Below are 19704 nucleotides of genomic sequence, written 5' to 3' on the forward strand. Positions count from 1 at the left end.
GTGGAGGTTGCAGTGAGCCGAGATCGTGCCACTGCACTCCAGCCTAGGTGACAGCAAGATTCCGTCTCAAGAAAAAAAAAAATCACCAGATTCCTTAATTCTATGATGGTTGCACCACTCTGCAAATATGCTAAAAATCATTTAATCAATTAAAATGGGTGAACGTTATGGTATGTACATTATACTTGATAAAACTGTTAAAAGAGATTATATAATTCCATATAAGGGACTACTATAAAATATCCTCAGAATTTAGGAATAAGATAAAAATACTAAAACCCCCCAATTTTTAAAAAAAATCTGTTTTAGATGAGCTCTGCCATTAGTTGAAACAGGCCACCGTCAGAAACAGCCTGTAAAAGAAACCCGGTATCTGGTCAAGTCCTAAGTGACCTGAACGAAGCATCTTCAGAACCATACTGAGATGACTGTAACCTGAGTGCGGTTCCTCCAGCAGAGCAGGCACATTCATCGGACTCAGTAACTCAAGGGGCCAGTCCTCTCCAGCATCCCAGCTGCCGTCGCCCTGTCAGGCTCCCCAGGCAATCGCCCATCTTAGTCCCTCTCCAGCGTGGACGCCTAAGGGGAGGGAGCATCCCTCCTCGAGGGTCAACTGGCATCTAGCTTATGAAGCCCGCGTGATTGTCCAACCCCAGACCTGCTGCGGGGCGGGGACGTGGGGGTGACAAAATCTAGACTACGACCCTCCCTGAGCCCTGGCAACCCCGGGGTGACCCCGACACCGAGGGGGCCACGCGCGCTCCAGCTCTAACACTCCTTTCAGCTCGGCCAGGCCTGAAACAGCGGGATCCGCTTCACCAAGGGCTGAGAGTCAGGTTCAGCTGAGGAGATTCTAAAAGCCCGGTACTGGGCCCAGACCCAGGCCCTCCAGAGTAGAACGCGGAGAGGCCCGACCCCAGTCTGGTGGCGTAGGTGTGTGACAAAGTCGGAAGGCAAGGCGAGCCAAGCTCTCCAGTTCCACATGTGCTGTCGAGTCCAGCGCCCGCCACGCGTCCGCGCGGGGACCCACCCATTACTCCCTGGAAGCCGGGCGTCCTCACACTCCTGTACCTCGTCCCCTGAGCTAGGGGGCAGCCACGAGACTCGCCACCCGAACCCGCGAAACTCTCCCCGCTCCCGCGAGACCGCCCCGCCCCCCGCTCCACTCCCTGATTGGCTCGAATAGGGCGGGTTCCGGCGTCGGTTTCAGCCCCTCTTCAGGCGAGTTGCTAGCCACATGCAAAGGTGCGCTCTGGTCCGCCTCTTTTCACCCGCCAAATATCCGCTCCAGCCAGTCATCACCGACTTCCTCCACGTTTTCCTAGTCGTCTCCTGCCGGCAGTGTAGCAGCAGCAACTCCATACGTTGAAGTCCCCTCCCTCCGTCCCCGCCCTCACTTTCTTTTCCTTTAAGGACCTCGCACACGCTGCAGTATTCAGAGGGGCGCAGGCGCGGTAGCGCGGTCTCTTGAGCTGTTGGAAGCACCAGGTTGAGGTGGAACGCGCACCATGAGTTGGGCTGCACAGAAAAGTGGTCTCCGCGTAAACTGTTGCACTTGTCCCTAGGGAATGTTGGACCACAGGAGGGGACCTGAAGTACGATGTACAGGCCCTAATGGTCCCTCTTTATAGAAGCGGACACTTGTAGGGGAGGGGCCCAGCGGGATAGGCAGAGAACAAGGAGGCAGATCTCAGCCTGCCACACCTGAAGACAGGTGCCGTGCAGCTGAGGAATGGGGCCCCAGGCAGAATTTTCCTGGTGGCTGTGCCCCTGGCTCCTGTTCTGGGGCAACAGACTCCTTTATTTGACCAGAAAACGTTTCTGCCAGCCTACTTGTTTGTGGCTGCCTGAAACCCCATAATTCAAAAATCCAGGCCACGATTTATTTCTAGTTTTGAGATAAAGAAAATTCGAGTTTAGTGAGGTGACAAGACTTGATCAAGGGTTACAAGACTGGTTAGTGACGGATGTTCAAGAACCAAATTCTCCTTACAAGCCCATTGCTTTCTCCATTATGTTAGCGTATTACCATTTGCTTAGTGGAACTCTATGCTCTCCCCTGTTAACCATCTCCCAGTCCTAGTCACGATTCATAGCAGCCTCAACCTCCTGAGGCTCAAGTGATCCTCTTGCCTCAGACTCCTGAGTAGCTGGGACCACAGGGGCGCGCCACTATGCCCAGCTAATTTTTGTAGAGATGGGGTCTTTCCATGTTGCTCAGGCTGGTCTCGAACTCCGTGTGGCTCAAATGATCTGCCCGTCTCTGCCTCCCAAATTACTGGAATTACAGCCTGTATTTCTTTTAGATTTTCAATTTATTACCACTAAGTTACAAAATATTCTCTTAGAATTTTTTTTTTTTTTTTTTTTTTTTTTTTTTTTTTTTTGAGACGGAGTCTGGCTCTGTCACCCAGGCTGGAGTGCAGTGGCCGGATCTCAGCTCACTGCAAGCTCCGCCTCCCAGGTTTACGCCATTCTCCTGCCTCAGCCTCCCGAGTAGCTGGGACTACAGGCGCCCGCCACCTCGCCCGGCTATTTTTTTGTATTTTTTAGTAGAGACGGGGTTTCACTGTGTTAGCCGGGATCGTCTCTCGATCTCCTGACCTCGTGATCCGCCCGTCTCGGCCTCCCAAAGTGCTGGGATTACAGGCTTGAGCCACCGCGCCCGGCCAGAATTATTTTTATCTTTGCATTCTGTATCCATTCTGTATGCATATCTATGCATTCTGTATATTCCTCTTTTCTAATGTTGTGTATTTTCACTTTCTCTCTTTCCTTTTTAACCAGGCTTGCCTGAGGTATCTATTTTATCTTTCCGAAGAACAAGTGGTTCTTTTTGATACAGGGTCTGGCTCTGTCTGTTGTCCAGGCTGGAGAGCAGTGGCGTGATTACGGCTCACTGTAGCCTCAACCTTCAGGGCTCAAGTGATGCTCCTGCCTCAGCCTCCCAGATAACTGGAATTACAGGTGCACACCTCCACGCCTGGCTAGCTTTTTGAAGTTTTTGTAGAGATGAGGTTTCGCCATGTTGCCCAGGCTGGTCTTGAACTGCTGAGCTCAAGTGATTCTCCCGCCTCAGTCTCCCAAAGTGCTAGCATTACAGGCATGATCCACAGTGCCTGGCTGGTTCTTTTTTATAAATATACATTTTATGGCCGGGCATGGTGGCTCACCCTATAATCCCAGCACTTTGGGAGGCTGAGGTGGGCAGATCACTTGAGGTCAGGAATTCGAGACCAGCCTGACCAACGTGGTAAAACCCCGTCTCTACTAAAAATACAAACGTTAACTGGGCATGGTGATGTGCACCTCTAATCTCAGCTACTTGGGAGGCTGAGGCAGGAGAATTGCTTGAACCAGGGAGGTGGAGGTTGCAGTGAGCTGAGATTGTGGCACTGCACTCCAGCCTGGGCAACAGAGCTAGACTCTGTCTCAAAAATAAATAAATAAATATACATTTTACTAGTTTATTTTGGTTTATATATAATGAATATATATAGTATGTTTATTAAATCTGCACCCTACTTTCTCTTTTCCCTTCTTAAGTTAATGTGCTTTTTTTTTGTCTTTTGTTTTTAAATCAGAAAAGGAGTAAGTACTATTAAATGTTTCTCTGTAGCTTGTCCAATAGATTTTTATAAGAAATGTTTGTGGCCGGGCGCGGTGGCTCAAGCCTGTAATCCCAGCACTTTGGGAGGCCGAGGCGGGTGGATCACGAGGTCAGGAGATCAAGACTATCCTGGCTAACATGGTGAAACCCCGTCTCTACTAAAAATACAAAAAACTAGCCGGGCGTGGTGGCGGGCGCCTGTAGTCTCAGCTACTTGGGAGGCTGAGGCGGGAGAATGGCGTGAACCCGGGAGGCGGAGCTTGCAGTGAGCCGAGATCAGGCCACTGCACTCCAGACTGGGAGACACAGCGAGACTCCGTCTCAAAAAAAAAAAAAAAAAAGAAATGTTTGTTTTCACTATGTTCTATGTATTTTTGTAATTTTAGTGTTGATTTCCATTTTTTGAACTGAAGGTATTTAGAATTTTTGTTTGTTTGTTTTTTGTTTTTGGGACAGAGTTTCACTCTTGTTGCCCAGGCTGGAGTGCAGTGGCGCAATCTCGGCTCACTGCAACCTCCGCCTCCTTCCAGGTTCAAGCAATTCTCCTGCCTCAGCCTCCCTAGTAGCTGGGATTACAGGTACATACCATCATACCCAGCAAATTTTTGTATTTTTAGTAGAGACAGGGTTTCATCACCTTGGCCAGGCTGGTCTCAAACTCCTGACCTCAGGTGATCCGCCTGCCTCGGCCTCCCACAGTGCTGGGATTACAGGCATGAGCCACTGCACCCAGCCTAGAATTTTTTTAACCCTTTATACACACACACACACACACACACACATTTCATAATCAAATATACCAAGAGTATTTCATTGAAAAGGAGCAGCCCTCTTCTGTACCTCTCTTTTTTCCCAGAGGGAGCTCTTTTTAACTCTTTTAGCTGTTTCTGGTAGTAACTTCCATTTTCCTAAATAATTTTAAACCGCCTTATCTCGAGTTATCTATATTAGACATATTGTTGATTTCCTGTTATATGATAAATGAAATTTCATCTCTCTCTCTCTTTTTTTTTTTTGAGACGGAGTTTCATTCTTATCACCCAGGTTGGAGTGCAGTGGCACAATCTCGGCTCACTGCAACCTCCGCCTTCCAGGTTCAAGTGATTCTCTTGCCTCAGCCTCCCGAGTAGCTGGGATTACAGGCATGTGCCACCAGGCCTAGCTAATTTTGTATTTTTAGTAGAGATGGGGTTTCTCCATGTTGGTCAGGCTGGTCTTGAACTCCCGACCTCAGGTGATCTGCCCGCCTTGCCCTCCCAAAGTACTGGGATTACAAGAGTGAGCCACTGCACCCAGTCCGAAATTTCATCTCTCTTATACCACTTTCCTACCTGCTCCTTTCATCTTCCCAATATGGTTATATTGATATTTTAAGCTAAATGCATAATCAGCATTTACATTACCGTGATACTAAATGTTTACGAAAGCGTGAAGTTCTATATTCTTGGTACATTTTCTTTATTGTATTGCATTTTATTTTTCCTATAGTTAATGCCTTCCTTATATTTTCATACATTTAATTTTCAGCATTCATTTATTAAGGTTTTTTCCCGCCCAAATCTGTATCAGATGATCCTTTAGTCTGTAAAAATCTCCCATTTCTTCTCTCCCAAAGTCCTTCATTCCCTTGCTTCAGTCTGGATTTTGCTTTGGGGACCTGGGCACAGCTGTGATCCTGTGACTTTCCTTCTCTAATCTCCTAGTCAGGTTTCATTGTTTGCCAAATCACATTTCTTCCTCTTTTTTGGTTTCCTTTCTTATTTTACTGGAACACATCCTCCAATGGCTTCCTAAGAAATGGTGCCTTGTAGAGAGACATTTTTTGAGGTCCTTGTGTGAATGACAATGTCTTTGAATCAGCATACTCAATTGATAGCTGGGTTTAGACTTTATTTTCACACACAAACTCCATTGTCTTCTAGTGTCTAGGATTGTTATTGAGAAAAATATGCCATTTTGATTCTTGTTCCTTAATACGTTATTTTAGTTCTTTTAATTGATTAAAACATTTACCACACTTTTTTTGTAATAACATTTTAGATAACTAATTTTTTTCTCATAATAAAATTAGGCCGGGCGTGGTGGCTCAAGCCTGTAATCCCAGCACTTTGGGAGGCCAAGACGGGCGGATCACGAGGTCAGGAGATCGAGACCATCCTGGCGAACACGGTGAAACCCCGTCTCTACTAAAAAATACAAAAAACTAGCCGGGCGAGGTGGCGGGCGCCTGTAGTCCCAGCTACTCCGGAGGCTGAGGCAGGAGAATGGCATAAACCCGGGAGGCGGAGCTTGCAGTGAGCTGAGATCCGGCCACTGCACTCCAGCCTGGGCGACAGAGCCAGACTCCATCTCAAAAAAAAAAATAAAATAAAATAAAAAATAAAATAAAATTAATTCAGCTGGACATGGTGGCTCACGTCCGTAATTCCAGCACTTAGGGAGGCTGAGGTGGGTGGATAGCTGGAGCCCAGGAATTTTAGATCAGCCTGGACAGCATGGCAACACCCCGTCTCTACAAAATATTCAAGAACTAGCCAGGCGTGGTACACACCTATAGTCCCAGCTACTGGGGAGGCTGAGGTGGGACGATGGGTTGAGAATGGGAGGTCGAGGCCGCAGTGTGTTGTGATTGCACCACTGCACTCTAGCCTGAGCAACAGAGTGAGACCCTGTCTCAAAAAATAAAAAAACATGTGTATTAGTGAAGGTTTGTAAAGTAGAAAATAATAGAAATAAAATTGAAATCACCAGTACTGCCACCATTTTGCTATAACTAATATTAAATATAGGTACATTTCCCTCTGGTTATTTTCCATGTATATTTTTTATCATAATCGAGTTATGCATAGTTTTTCTTAATCCTACTTTTTTCATTAACTACATCATTGTATTTTTTCTTAATAAATATTTTTGAAAACAATTTCTAGGGAATAGATAATCTATCATGTAATAATTTTTCTTTTTTGACATTTGCATTGTTTCAGTTTTTTCTATTATGAATAATGTTGTAAAGAATATCTTTGTGGGCCAGGTGCAGTGGCTCACGCCTGTAATCTCAGCACTTTGAGAGGCCAAGGTGTCTGAGGTCAGGAGTTTGAGACCAGCCTGACCAACATAGTGAAACCCTGTCTCTACTAAAAATAAAAAAATCAGCAAGGCATGGTGACAGGTGCCTGTAATTCTAGCTACTAGGCTGAGACTGGGGAATCACTTGAACCCAGGAGGCGGAGATTGCAGTTAGCCAAGATTATGCCATTGCACTCCAGCCTGGGCCACAAGAGCAAATCTCTCAGATATTCAAAAAGAATATCTGAATATCTTTGTGGCCGGGTGCAGTGGCTCGCGCTTGTAATACCAGCACTTTGGGTGAGCAAGGCAAGAGAATCACTTGAGCCCAGGAGTTTGAGAAAAAAAAAAAAAAAGCTGGGTGTGCACACCCTGTAGTCCCAGCTACTCCAGAGGTTGAGATGGGAGGATCACTTGAGCCTGGGAGGTCGAGCCTGCAGTGAGCTGTGATAACGCCACTGCATTCCAGCATGGGCGACAGAGCAAGACCCTAACTTAAAAAATAAAATAAAATAAAGAATATCTTTGTGTGAATCTTTTCCCCCCCGCCCCCGAGACGGAGTTTCGCTCCTTCGCCCAGGCTGGAGTGCAGTGGCGCAATCTCAGCTCACTGCAACCTCTGCCTTCAATCAACCCTCAAGCAATTCTCTTGCCTCAGCCTCTCCAGTAGCTGGGATTACAGGCACCTGCTACCATGCCCAGTTAACTTTTGTACTTTTAGTAGAGACGGGGTTTCACCATGTTGGCCATGGTCTCGAACTCCTGACCTCATTATCTGCCTGCCTTGGCCTCCCAAAGTGCTGGGATTACAGGTGTAAGCCACCGTGCCCGGCCCGTGTGTGAATTTATCCACATGTTTGATTATTTCTTTATAATACATTCCTAGAAAAGTTGAACTAATCTATACTACTGCTTGGTACTTATAAAATCTATTTCATTGTACCCTTGGTAGTCCTGAGTCATCACTTTTGTTGTCATATTTTATTTTCCTGATTATTTTAATAATGCATATTTATGGTGAAAAATACTTTACTTATGGAAGTATTGTTAAACCTGCAGTGTGTTAGTCTGGAGTGGATGTGGTATTATGCTAGTTCAGAATAACATCTTAAAGCGCAATTTTTTATTTCAATACTGTTGATTTCTGCAAAGGAAAACTCAGGGACTAAGCATTCCCAGATAGACAAGCTTAACAAGAAGTTAAGAAAGCTAGAGAAAGACAACATGCAACAAAGGTTATTGAATATTTGGCGGAATTTGCAGATTGCCACAATGCAAAAATTGGAGGAGAAAATTCAGAAACTTCAGAAACAGCTCAGTGATTTGAAATCGTCTAATAAAAATATGAAAACCCAACTGACAAGAGTAAATGTCCTTAAAGTGAGTAAAGGAAGTGAGGCTTTCAGAAATTCACTTAAGCTTTGGTCTTTTACCATTTTAGCAGCATGCTGTTCATTGAAGTTAAAAAAATTAATATTAAAATTATTTTACATACATACAAAGAATATATATAATATTAAAGCATATAGAATAAAATTGGAATTGGAATTCACCACTCATTTTAAGAAACAAATATTACCAATACAATTGAAACCCCCATATATCCATATATCCTTCTCCTTATTCCTCAGTGATAGTTGGTATTCTAAGTGTTATGATTACAAATGCCTTGTTTTTTGTTTTATTATTAGTATTATTATTCTTTTTGAGATGGAGTCTCGCTGTGTCACCCAGACTGGAGTACAGTGGCGTGATCTTGGCTCACTGCAACCTCTGCCTTCCAGGTTCAAGCAATCCTCCCATCTCAGCCTCCCAAGTAGCTGGGAATACAGGCGTGTGCCACCATGCCCAGCTAATTTTTGTATTTTTAGTAGAAACAGGGTTTCACCACGCTGGCCAGACTGGTCTCACACTCCCGACCTCAAGTGATCTCCCTGCCTTGGCCTCCCAAAGTGCTGGGATTACAAGTGTGAGCCACCACATCCAGCCTGTTTTTTGTTTTAGTTTTACTTGTGTCTCTTACTGGGGTGATAGTTAAAAGTTGTAGTCATTTTGGGGACTCTTCTTTGGACCTTCTCCATATCAAGCTTCAGTTATACTATTTCAAAAATTATGCCTTAAGCCAAACAGGCATTAAATAACTGATCAAATGATATGCCAGTTTATCAGCAATATCTCTCTTACTGAAATGCCAGTTATGTTCTGTATTTCTGTATTTGATTAATGTAGGGCTTTAAGACCTTTGAGGATGCAGGAAACATGTTAAGACTATTTAAATCCCAAGTGGCCAGTTAATAAAAGTGCTAAGTAATAGTTATTGATGAGCACGATGGTGGGGAAATGTCTTAATTTAGAAATTATGGAATGTTTTTCTTTTCCATGTATCTCTCTCTTCACAAAAAAAGAAAGAAAAGGAAAAGATGCAAGAGTTATCATAACTGTTATTTAGAAGAGATCTAATCATAGTTATCTCCTTCCTTTCCCCCATCTTACATGCTGTCACAGGACAAAACAATTGAAAGGCTCAGGCAATCTTTAGCAAATGTTGAAACGATGAAAGAGAAGGCAGTTGTGAAAAGAGAAAACTTGAAAACTGCGTTAGACTCTGCAGAGCAAGAGGCAAGATCAGACAAAGAAAAGACCCAGCAGATGTTAGGTGCTGTCACTTCTGAGCCCCCTACAGCAAAGAGCACACCTGAAGAAGTATCAGGACAAGAACAAGAGGGTTTTTTTTAAACAATAAAATTAAAATTAATTTAGTTGAAGTGATAAACACCCATGCCTACTTAGACTGTAACTAACTGGACAAAAGGGAATATTGGCCTATGGAATCAAAGATGAGTTAAACAATCTAACCTCCAGGGAGACGGAGATGCACCTGGGCCCCAGGATCGGCACCTGGAACCTACAAACCCTTTCTCATGGTCGCTTCTTGGCATCTATGTGTCAGCTCATCCGTCTGACTGCTGGTTGCTTTTCTCCATAACAGGAAACATGGTCACTGGCAACCATGGAGATTTATATGGAGTTTCTTGACAGGACAGAGAATCCCAAGAAAGGGTCTTATTGGCCCAGTTTAGGTCAAGTGTTTATCCCTGCTAAACCCACAGTGGCTAGGGATGGGATATATGATTATTTTATATACTCTAACCAGTGACCAGGAGGGTAGAGTTCTATGACATCATGTGTCATCATGTGAAGCTCAGGGGAAACCATGTATGTCATTTTCTGTGTCACTGTCTAGGAGAATAGAGTAGTGCTTCTAAACTTGCTTAGATTTTCACTATACTTATAAAGCAAATATTTTGAGATAATTTTTTTTTTTTTTTTTTTGAGACGGAGTCTCGCTCTGTCGCCCAGGCTGGAGTGCAGTGGCCAGATCTCAGCTCACTGCAAGCTCCGCCTCCCGGGTTTACGCCATTCTCCTGCCTCAGCCTCCTGAGTAGCTGGGACTACAGGCGTCCGCCACCTCGCCTGGCTAGTTGTTTTTTATTTTTTGGTAGAGAGGGGGTTTCACCGTGTTAGCCAGGATGGTCTCGATCTCCTGACCTCGTGATCTGCCCGTCTCAGCCTCCCAAAGTGCTGGGATTACAGGCTTGAGCCACTGCGCCCAGCCTTGAGAGAATTTTTAAAAGGCTAACTGATCATTAGGGGCAATTTTTAAATTATATGTCACATCTCCATATATTAGTTGCTTAGGAAACTTATACCTTAAGATATGCTTAAGCCGGGCGCGGTGGCTCACGCCTGTAATCCCAGCACTTTGGGAGGCCGAGGCGGGCGGATCACAAGGTCAGGAGATCGAGACCACGGTGAAACCCCGTCTCTACTAAAAATACAAAAAATTAGCCGGGCGCGGTGGCGGGCGCCTGTAGTCCCAGCTACTCAGGAGGCTGAGGCAGGAGAATGGCGTAAACCCAGGAGGCGGAGCTTGCAGTGAGCCGAGATCGCGCCACTGCACTCCAGCCTGGGCGACAGAGCGAGACTCCGTCTCAAAAAAAAAAAAAAAAAAAAAAAAAGATATGCTTAAAACATAAAGTCATGATATTAGCATTTCACTTTTTTCTCTCCTTAACAGCCTCGACCTCCTGAGCTAAAGCAATCCTCTCACCACAGCCTTCTGAGTAGCTGGGGCTACAAGCGTGCCACCACCACACCCGACTAATTTTTGTATGTTTTGTAGAGACAAGGTTTCACCATGTTGCCCAGGCTGGTCTCAAACTCCTGGGCTCAAGCAATTCTCCTGCCTTGACTTCCCAAAGTGCTGGGATTACAGATGTGAGCCACCATGTCCAGTCCCTTATTTTCAGTCAAATCTGTTTTCCTTTGGTCACTTTGTAGTTCACTCTTCACTTTTTAGATGATTTTGTGTTTTCTCGCCTGAGTTAAACTCTCACATCTAGGTATCTTGGACATCTTTTTTGTTCATTTATATTCTGAATTATTACATTTCTGATTCAAAATAAAGTTTTTCCCCCATTCTTGTAAATCCTTTTAAAATTGATATTTAATTTTTTTCAGGGTGTTGTGTCAAATATGTGTCCTGTGTTTCATGGCTGGTTTTTTGTTGTCGTTTGTATTTGTTTTTTTTGAGATGGAGTTTTGCTCGTGTTGCCCAGGCTGGAGTGCAGTGGCATGATCTTGGCTCACTGCAATCTCCCCCTCCTGGGTTCAAGTAATTCTCCTGCCTCAACCTCCCAAGTAGCTGGGATTACAGGCGGCGCTACCATGCCCGACTAATTTTTGTATTTTTAGTAGAGACGGGGTTTCACCATGTTGGCCAGGCTCGTCTTGAATTCCTGACCTCAGGTGATCCAACTTCCTTAGACTCCCAAAGTGTTGGGATTACAGGCGTGAGCCACCATGCCCGGCCAATGGCTGTCTTTTGGGAGTATTTCTTTTTTTTTTTTCTTCATTACCTGAATGGTTTAGATGATAGTGCCTTTCTCTTTTCTTCTTAATTTTATGTGAATATAATTTGCTATTTCTGTATTCATTTTCAAATTCCGTGAATTGCTCTGGTCTTCAGCATAGCTGGTACCCTCAGGGTAGCTGGAGGGTACTTTAGGGTAGCTGGAGGCAGGGCTTACTCACTAGCTTCCTTAGCTCAATACCACCCTCTTCTGTTGGCACAATGAGTACAGTTTCTAAAGTTTACTAGATCAAGCCTTTTATTTTGGGAGTGAGGTATGATGTCTGATTCTGTAATACTGTCTCATTTGTATAAACTTCTTAATTTCCACTGTTTGCTTTTTGCTTTTCCTTTATTACCAAGCCTCCAAGGAACACCTCACCCAACTACCTCCCTCTCCCCTCAGAAACCTTGCCCTCTACAACTGCCATTTTTGGTCTCATGTGCTTCCAAGACCCTTGCTTTTCCTTCATTTGTCAGTGTTCTGATCCACCAGATCTCAGATTTGTTCTCGGTATTTCATCATTTATGAACTGTCTTGTTTCTGGGGGTAAGGTTGTCTGTGTTCTACACCGGTGAAAATTAGCTGCACCTTCCTCTGTAGCAGCCTCTGCTGGTTTAGGATATTTATTTCCCCACTTACATGCAAATTGAAGTTTGTGGTATTCTCTAGTTTTGCTTTAGGCATGATTTACAGGTAGTTTTTATTTGATCTCTGTGTTGATCACTATGGTTTTTGGAGGATGGGTAGAGAAATGTGTATTTAGGGGACTGGTATTCAGCAAATCAGAAGTCCAAAATGTAATTACCTTATGGATGAAAAATAACAAAATAAGCAGCAATAAAATTAAGTTTACTCTATAAAAGTGTAAAAACAAGAAAAAATTTAAATGCAAAGGAAATTTTAAATAGAGTTATTGTAATAGAAGAGACCATTTTTCTAGCTTAAAAATACTGTTTGAAAGTAGAATATATTGGCCGGACGCGGTGGCTCAAGCCTGTAATCTCAGCACTTTGGGAGGCCGAGATGGGTGGATCACGAGGTCAGGAGATCGAGACCATCCTGGCTAACACGGTGAAACCCCGTCTCTACTAAAATATACAAAAAAAAAAAACTAGCCAGGCGAGGTGGCGGGTGCCTGTAGTCCCAGCTACTTGGGAGGCTGAGGCAGGAGAATGGCGGGAACCTCGGGGGCGGAGCTTGCAGTGAGCTGAGATCCGACCACTGCACTCCAGCCTGGTCGACAGAGCCAGACTCCGTGTCCAAAAAAAAAAAAAAAAAAAGTAGAATATATTACATTTAATAATGTTTGATAAGACTAAATTTCTAGTACCAATTCTTTGTACATAATACATGGGTGACCCAAACTAATAACATATCTTGATTTCTGTAATCTTTTTGTAGCTCAGTGACTTTCAAGAAACTATTCTCAGCTACTCAGGAGGTTGAGGTGGAGGTTGCAGTGAGCTGAGATCGCGCCATTGCACTCCAGCCTGGGTGACGGAGTGAGACTCTGTCTCAAAAAATAATAAATAAATAAAATTGAAAATTTAAAATAAAAATGGAAACTGCTCACCTTCCGAGGTAGTTTTAGATGTACCCAAGATATCCTCTGTGGGAACAAGTCAGAAGCTGGACAGGCCTGTGGGAGTCAATGCCTGTTTCAGAGAGCTCTTCAGCATGGGAGGGCTGAGGTTATATTGGACCTTACAGAAGTAACATTTTGGAATGAAATAATTATCTTGAATACTCATTCAAGGGATACATGAGAATCACTTTCCAAATGGCCACAGCCATGATTCCCAAACTATGTGCCAAGGCACACTGGTGCACTGGAAGGATCTCAGCATGCCATGGAATATTTTTATTTTATTTATTTATTTATTTATTTATTTATTGAGGCGGAGTCTCGCTGTGTCACCCAGGCTGGAGTGCAGTGACGTAATCTCGGCTCACTGCAACCTCCACCTCCTGGGTTCAAGCAATTCTCCTGTCTCAGCCTCCTGAGTAGCTGGAACTATAGGCGCCTACCACCACGCCCAGCTAATTTTTGTATTTTTAGTAGAGACGGGGTGAAGGGGTGGCCTGCCCCTCCACACCTGTGGGGTTTCTTGTTAGGTGGAACGAAAGACTTGAGAAAAGAAATGAGACACAGAGACAAAGTATAGAGAAAGAAAAACTGGGCCCAGGGGAACGGTGCTCAGCATACAGAGGACCCACTCTGGCACTGGTCTCTGAGTTCCCTCAGTATTTATTGATCATTATCTTTACCATCTCGGAAAAGGGGAAGTGGCAGGATAATAGGATCATAGTAGGGAGAAGGTCAGCAGAAAGACATATGAATAAAAGATCTCTGTGACAGGAATAAGTTTAAGGAAAAGTGCTGTGCCTTGACATGCGTATGCAAACATCTCCATAAACATTTTTAGTGCATAAAGAGCAGCATTGCCGCTAGCAAGTCCCACCTTCAGCCCTAAGGCTGTTTTCTCCTATCTCAGTAAATAGAACAAACAATCAGGTTTTACACCTAGACGTTCCATTGCCCAGGGAAGGGCAGGAGACAGATGCCTTTCTCTATCTCAACTGCCCAGAGGCCTTCTTTCCTCTTATACTAATCCTCCTCAGCACAGACCCTTCACGGGTGTCAGGCTGGGGGATGATCGTCTTTCCCTTCCCACGAGGCCATATTTCAGACTATCACATGGGGAGAAACCTTGGACAATACCTAGCTTTCCTAGGCAGAGGTCCCTGCGAACTTCCGCAGTGTATGTGTCCCTGGGTACTTGAGATTAAGAGAATGGTGATGACTTTTAACAAGCATGCTGCCTTCAGGCACTTGTTTAACAAAGCACATCCTGCACAGCCCCAAATCCACTAAACCTTGAGTCTCCACAGCACATGTCTCTTGCAAGGACAGGGTTGGGAGTAGGGTCACAGATTAACAGCATCTCGAATACAGAACAAAATGGAGTCTCTTATGTCTACTTCTTTCTATATAGACACAGTAACAGTCTGATCTTTCTTTCTTTTCACCTACAATGGGGGTTTCATCTTGTTGGTCAGGCTGGTCTCGAACTCCTGACCTCCGGTGGTCCGCCCGCCTCAACCTCCCAAAGTGTTGGGATTACAGGCATGAGCCACCGTGCCCAGCCTGAATATTTTGATTTTAAAGGGAAACACTGTAATATTTGACATCTGTCAGGAAGGTACATGAATACTAGCTTCAACATTAGATCACCCTTCATTCTTTTTGATGACATATCTTTGTGATAGAAACTGCCCAAGTCTTCTCAGGATTTATACATTTGTTGCCGAGTGAACCTCAGTAGTTAGTGGTATGACTACTAAAGAAGCTGTCTTGCAAACTTGGGGAAGGAGGCTCTTTCCCCAGATTCTAGGATCCCTGGCTGCAATGTAAGAAACTTGCTTATCCTTCCTCTCAATAATATCACCAGCCTAGCAAAAGAGGAAAGGTGAGGGACACCCTGCCCAGAGCCTCCACTTGCAGCCCAGCCTGCTCAAGCTGTGAGAACCACTTTATTCAGAATTTCCCCAGGGCCACGACCCAAGGTTCATCTGCCTGCTGCAGCCTTAGCACACAGCAGCCTGGCCATGAACCAGGCAGATCCTCTCCTCCCTCCAGGACACCCTTCTCTCAGGAAATGGAGGCCCTACCAGCTCCTACAGCCAAACTCTCCATAAAGGCCAAGGTGTTAAGGCGGGCCAGTTTCTGAAAGCGCCACCTTGTGAGCATATTAAAGAAAAATCTCTTGTAGAAACAAAGACGGCTTAGGGTTAATGCTCCTTTATGAATTGTGTTAGTAGGAACTGACTGTTCAATCATGGCACAGTCCAAGATGTTAGCTGTGTTAACTCTGAGCAAACAGGGGAGATCCTCAAATACATGGAACACTCTTTCCTAGAAAAGGTTTTAATCATGTGGCCAAATCACTGCCACACTCTTCTTTAATGGTAAGAATTGGATTTAGATTTAAGGCTTTAGATAAACGATTCTCAACCTTCAAGATGCAATGAAATGACTTAAGGACACTTTTCTTCCTAGGCCTATCCAGAGATTCCAGTTCAGTTTGTGGTATGAGGCCGAAGTATGGATATTTTTTTCAAAGCTCCTTAAGTATATAAATCGATAAAATTACTTTGGAAAACTGGCAGTGTATGAGTTTTCTGTTGCTGCTGTAACAAATATCATAAACTTTGTGGCTAAAAAATACAAATTTATTATCTTACGGTTCTAGAGGTCCCACTGGGCTAAAATTAAGGTGTCAACAGGGTGTGTTCCTTCTGGAAAGGGGAAAATCCATTTCTTTGCCTTTTCCAACTTCTAGAGGTTGCCCACATTCTTGCCTCATTGCCTCCTTCCTCCATCTTTAAAATTAGTAGGAATTGATCAGGCCCGTCCAGTCTTTCTCATAGCTACTATTCTCTGGTTCTTTATCTGATTCTACAATTTATCTGCTTCTCCTTCTCTTGCCTCCCTCTTCTCTATTTTTAATGGCCCTTGTGATTAAGTTGGGCCCACCTGGATGATCGAGAATGCTCTCCCTATTTTAAGGCCACCTCTTGGCAAACTCTGTAAACTTAATTCTCTTTTGCCATGTAACCGAATATACTCATAGGTTCCAGGGATTAGGACAAGGATATTTTGGGAGAGCCATTATTTTGCCTGCTGTAGTTAGCATCTACTAAAATTGAATACATGCATGCCTTATGAAGACGTAGTCCCACTTCTACATACATGTTAGAAGCAAATTTTTCAGTGCTGCACAATAAAAGAAAATAGCACTCGAATATAAATTTTCTCAGCAAGGCAAATTTACTCCTGCAGGACAGTGCCCCTCATAGGTCTGGTCACCATGAGAGCACACACAAACAAAGGGAAGAAGGGGTTTTTATTATCTCTAATGCGGCTTGTTCCTGTTACTGTGTCTTGCCTCCATTGGCTGGAGTTGGACCTCACAATCTAAGCTGAACCTGGTTGGCTAACTTGAAAAGTGCAGAAATAGGGTTACACTGGTGGGAAGGCAGGAAGATCAGTTTTTTGGGGAAAGCTGTTACAGCAGGGAGGGGGTGATTTCTTGGCTGTCATGCCTGAGCACAGCAGGGCGGGAGGGGCTGATAGATTGCGGGGCAAGATTACTTTAGACAAAGAACAGGGAAATAAGACTTCAGGACAGACAGTACAAGGAAGTAAAGACCTCTTGGAGAAGAACACCTTGTTTGTAACAAAGTGAAACTCTTTAAAGAGGAACTGTCTAAACTACTTGTTTTTAACATATTTAACAGAAATGTGTATATATTCTTTTTTTATTTTTTAATTTTTAAATTATTTTTATTTTTATTTTTGAGATGGCGTCTTGCTCTGTTGCCCAGGCTGGAGTGCAATGGCGTGATCTCGGCTCACTGCAACCTCTGCCTCCCGGGTTCAAGCGATTCTCCTGCCTCAGTCTCCAGAGTAGCTGGGACTACAGGCGCCTGCTACCACGCCCAGCTAATTTTTATATTTTTAATAGAGATGAGGTTTCACCGTGTTGCCCAGGATGTTCTCGATCTCTTGACCTTGTGACCCCCCCACCTCGGCCTCCCAAAGTGCTGCGATTACAGGCGTAAGCCACCGTACCCAGCCTTATTATTTTTTTTGAGACAGAGTTTCGCTCTTGTTGCCCAGGCTGGAGTGCAATGGCACAATCTTGACTCACTGCAACGTCTGCCTGCCAGGTTCAAGTGATTCTCCGGTAGTCCCAAGTAACCACCGAGGATGCTGAGGTGAGAAGGTGGCTTAAGCCCAGGAGGCAGAGGTTTCAGTGAGCCAAGATTGCACCAACCCACTCCAGCCTGGGTGACAGAGTGAGACTCCGTCTCAAAAAAAAAGGAAGTAGTTGCTGAACTTTTTAAAGGAAACCCTGCACATTTTTGAGATGGAGTTTCACTCTTGTTGCCCAGGCTGGAGTGCAGTGGTGCGATCTCAGCTCACCACAACCTCTGCCTCCCAGATTCAAGCGATTCTCCTGCCTCAGCCTCCCGAGTAGCTGGGATTACATGCATGTAACACTATGCCTGGCTAATTTTATATTTTTAGTAGAGACCGGGTTTCTCCATGTTGGTCAGGCTGGTCTCGAACTCCTGATCTCAGGTGATCCACCCATCTCGGCCTCCCAAAGTGCTGGGATTACAGGTGTGAGCCACTGAGCCTGGCATAGTCTAAGGATTTCAAAATAAACTTTTTACTATCTCCTTGACAATAATCTGTCTCCCATCCTCCTCTCCCAGACTTCTGTAACACTTTCTGCTAATCATATGAATCACTGTCTGTTGGAGACCAGCCTCATTCCCTTCTTCTAAACCCAGCTCATACCCTAATTCTAGATGTCAGTGGCCCATGTAGATAACCCACTAAACAATTTAGCTATCACAGAGATGATACTGAAGATCCTTCAGCCAGGTGTGGTGGCTTACACCTGTAATCCCAGTACTTTGGGATGAGGTCAGGAGTTTGAGACTAGCCAGGCCAACATGGTGAAACCCCATCTCTAGTAGAAATTTAAAAATTAGCTGCGAGTGGTGGCACATGCCTGTAATCCCAGATACTTGGGAGGCTGAGGGAAGAGAATCACTTGAATCCAGGAGGCGGAGGTTGCAGTGAGCACAGACCACTCCACTGCATTCCAGCCTCGGCGACAGAGCAAGACTTCATCTCAAACAAAACAAAACAAAACAAAAAAACAGAAATGCTTCTAGTCCGCCATGCTGTACTGCTTCCCTTGATCCTCCTTTAAGAAGAAGACCAACAAACTACTCAACATTTATCAATTATCTCCTGGAATAACCCAAGGTAATAAAAATCATGTTTCTTCAAAAAGCAATAAAAATTTCTCCTCACCTTCGCCATGAAAATATCCAAGAAATCTTATTGTCCATTCATATGCATATAAGGGATGAATCTGTTAGTGCCTGAGAACAACTTCTCCGAAAAGTCTGCTTTTCTCTCTGCCTTTTCTCTTTCAACCAGGTGTACTCTATGTAAGATATCAGTAGGCAACCATATCATGAAACCAACTCAACCAATCTTCAAATTTCAACTTAAAATAACAAAAAGAGCCAACGATGCCAATATGGTGCATTGAGCAAGTCCTGTGCAGAGCCCAAAGGTGCTACTATGGCTTCCAATGGGGTCCCCATTGGCACTGCCAGCTGGGCAAGTGAAGCTCCCAAAATTCCAGACAATGTGGAAGATTGGCTTCAGGGAATCTACTGCTTTGCCACCCATAGCAATGATTTCTGGAGGAACTTGATCCTCAATTTGGGACTCTTTGCTTTCAAGTTTGGCTAGCCAGATACTTGAGTGGCATTGACCTCATGGTGTTAGAGGAACCTCTCCTTACCAGACCTCTGGTTTGATAAAACATGACCAGAAATGACTCCATCTTGAAATGAGTAGCTAGGCACTCACAAGGCCTCTGTAAGGTTAATGCTTGTGGTCTGAAAATAGCCACTGGTCTGAAAATAGCCACACCCAAGCTGACACCAATTATAATTACAGAATATTTGTGACCATACAGAACATCTCCCACCGATCCTGCAGAATGTCCAGATGTCCTAAGAGTATAGCCCACTTTATTAAAGATGCTGTTAATGAGCAGGCTTAGGCTGAAAGATTAATGGTCATCTATAACACCAATAGCCCCTACCTTTATTGAGCACATCTGCATGTTCCAAGTTAATTATAGCTTCTCGTAAGTTTCTTATAAATAGAGACACTAACAAGGATGGTGTGTTCCTCCTGCTTTCTGCGGATGACCTACTCTGTAACATTGTATGAACTTGCTTTTTTCTCTGTGCTGTGTGACTCCCCTTGAATTATTTCCTGTGCAAGATCCAGTAACCTGCTCTTGGGGTCTGGATTGGGACCCTCTTTTCTGGCAACAGTGTACCTCAGGCAGGAGTGTAGCCAGGTAGACAAATGGAATCCTGTGCAATACCCAAACCTTCCAAAAACAGAGCCTACAACATGTGACCACCACAAGATATCCTGACGGCAGCTGAAGTTTGCTTCAGATGAGCGCCTTCCCTTTCCCTGCCTAGTTTCCTTTTGTTCCT

At 44.3% G+C, this 19704-nt stretch overlaps 1 pseudogene; it reads right to left on the bottom strand.

The window, feature by feature from the left end:
* Positions 1-492: 492 nt before the first annotated feature.
* LOC144329787 (uncharacterized) lies at positions 493-4954 on the bottom strand (annotated as a pseudogene).
* Positions 4955-19704: the final 14750 nt, after the last annotated feature.

Source organism: Macaca mulatta, chromosome 7, assembly GCF_049350105.2.
Source record: "Macaca mulatta isolate MMU2019108-1 chromosome 7, T2T-MMU8v2.0, whole genome shotgun sequence".
Lineage (NCBI taxonomy): Eukaryota > Metazoa > Chordata > Mammalia > Primates > Cercopithecidae > Macaca > Macaca mulatta.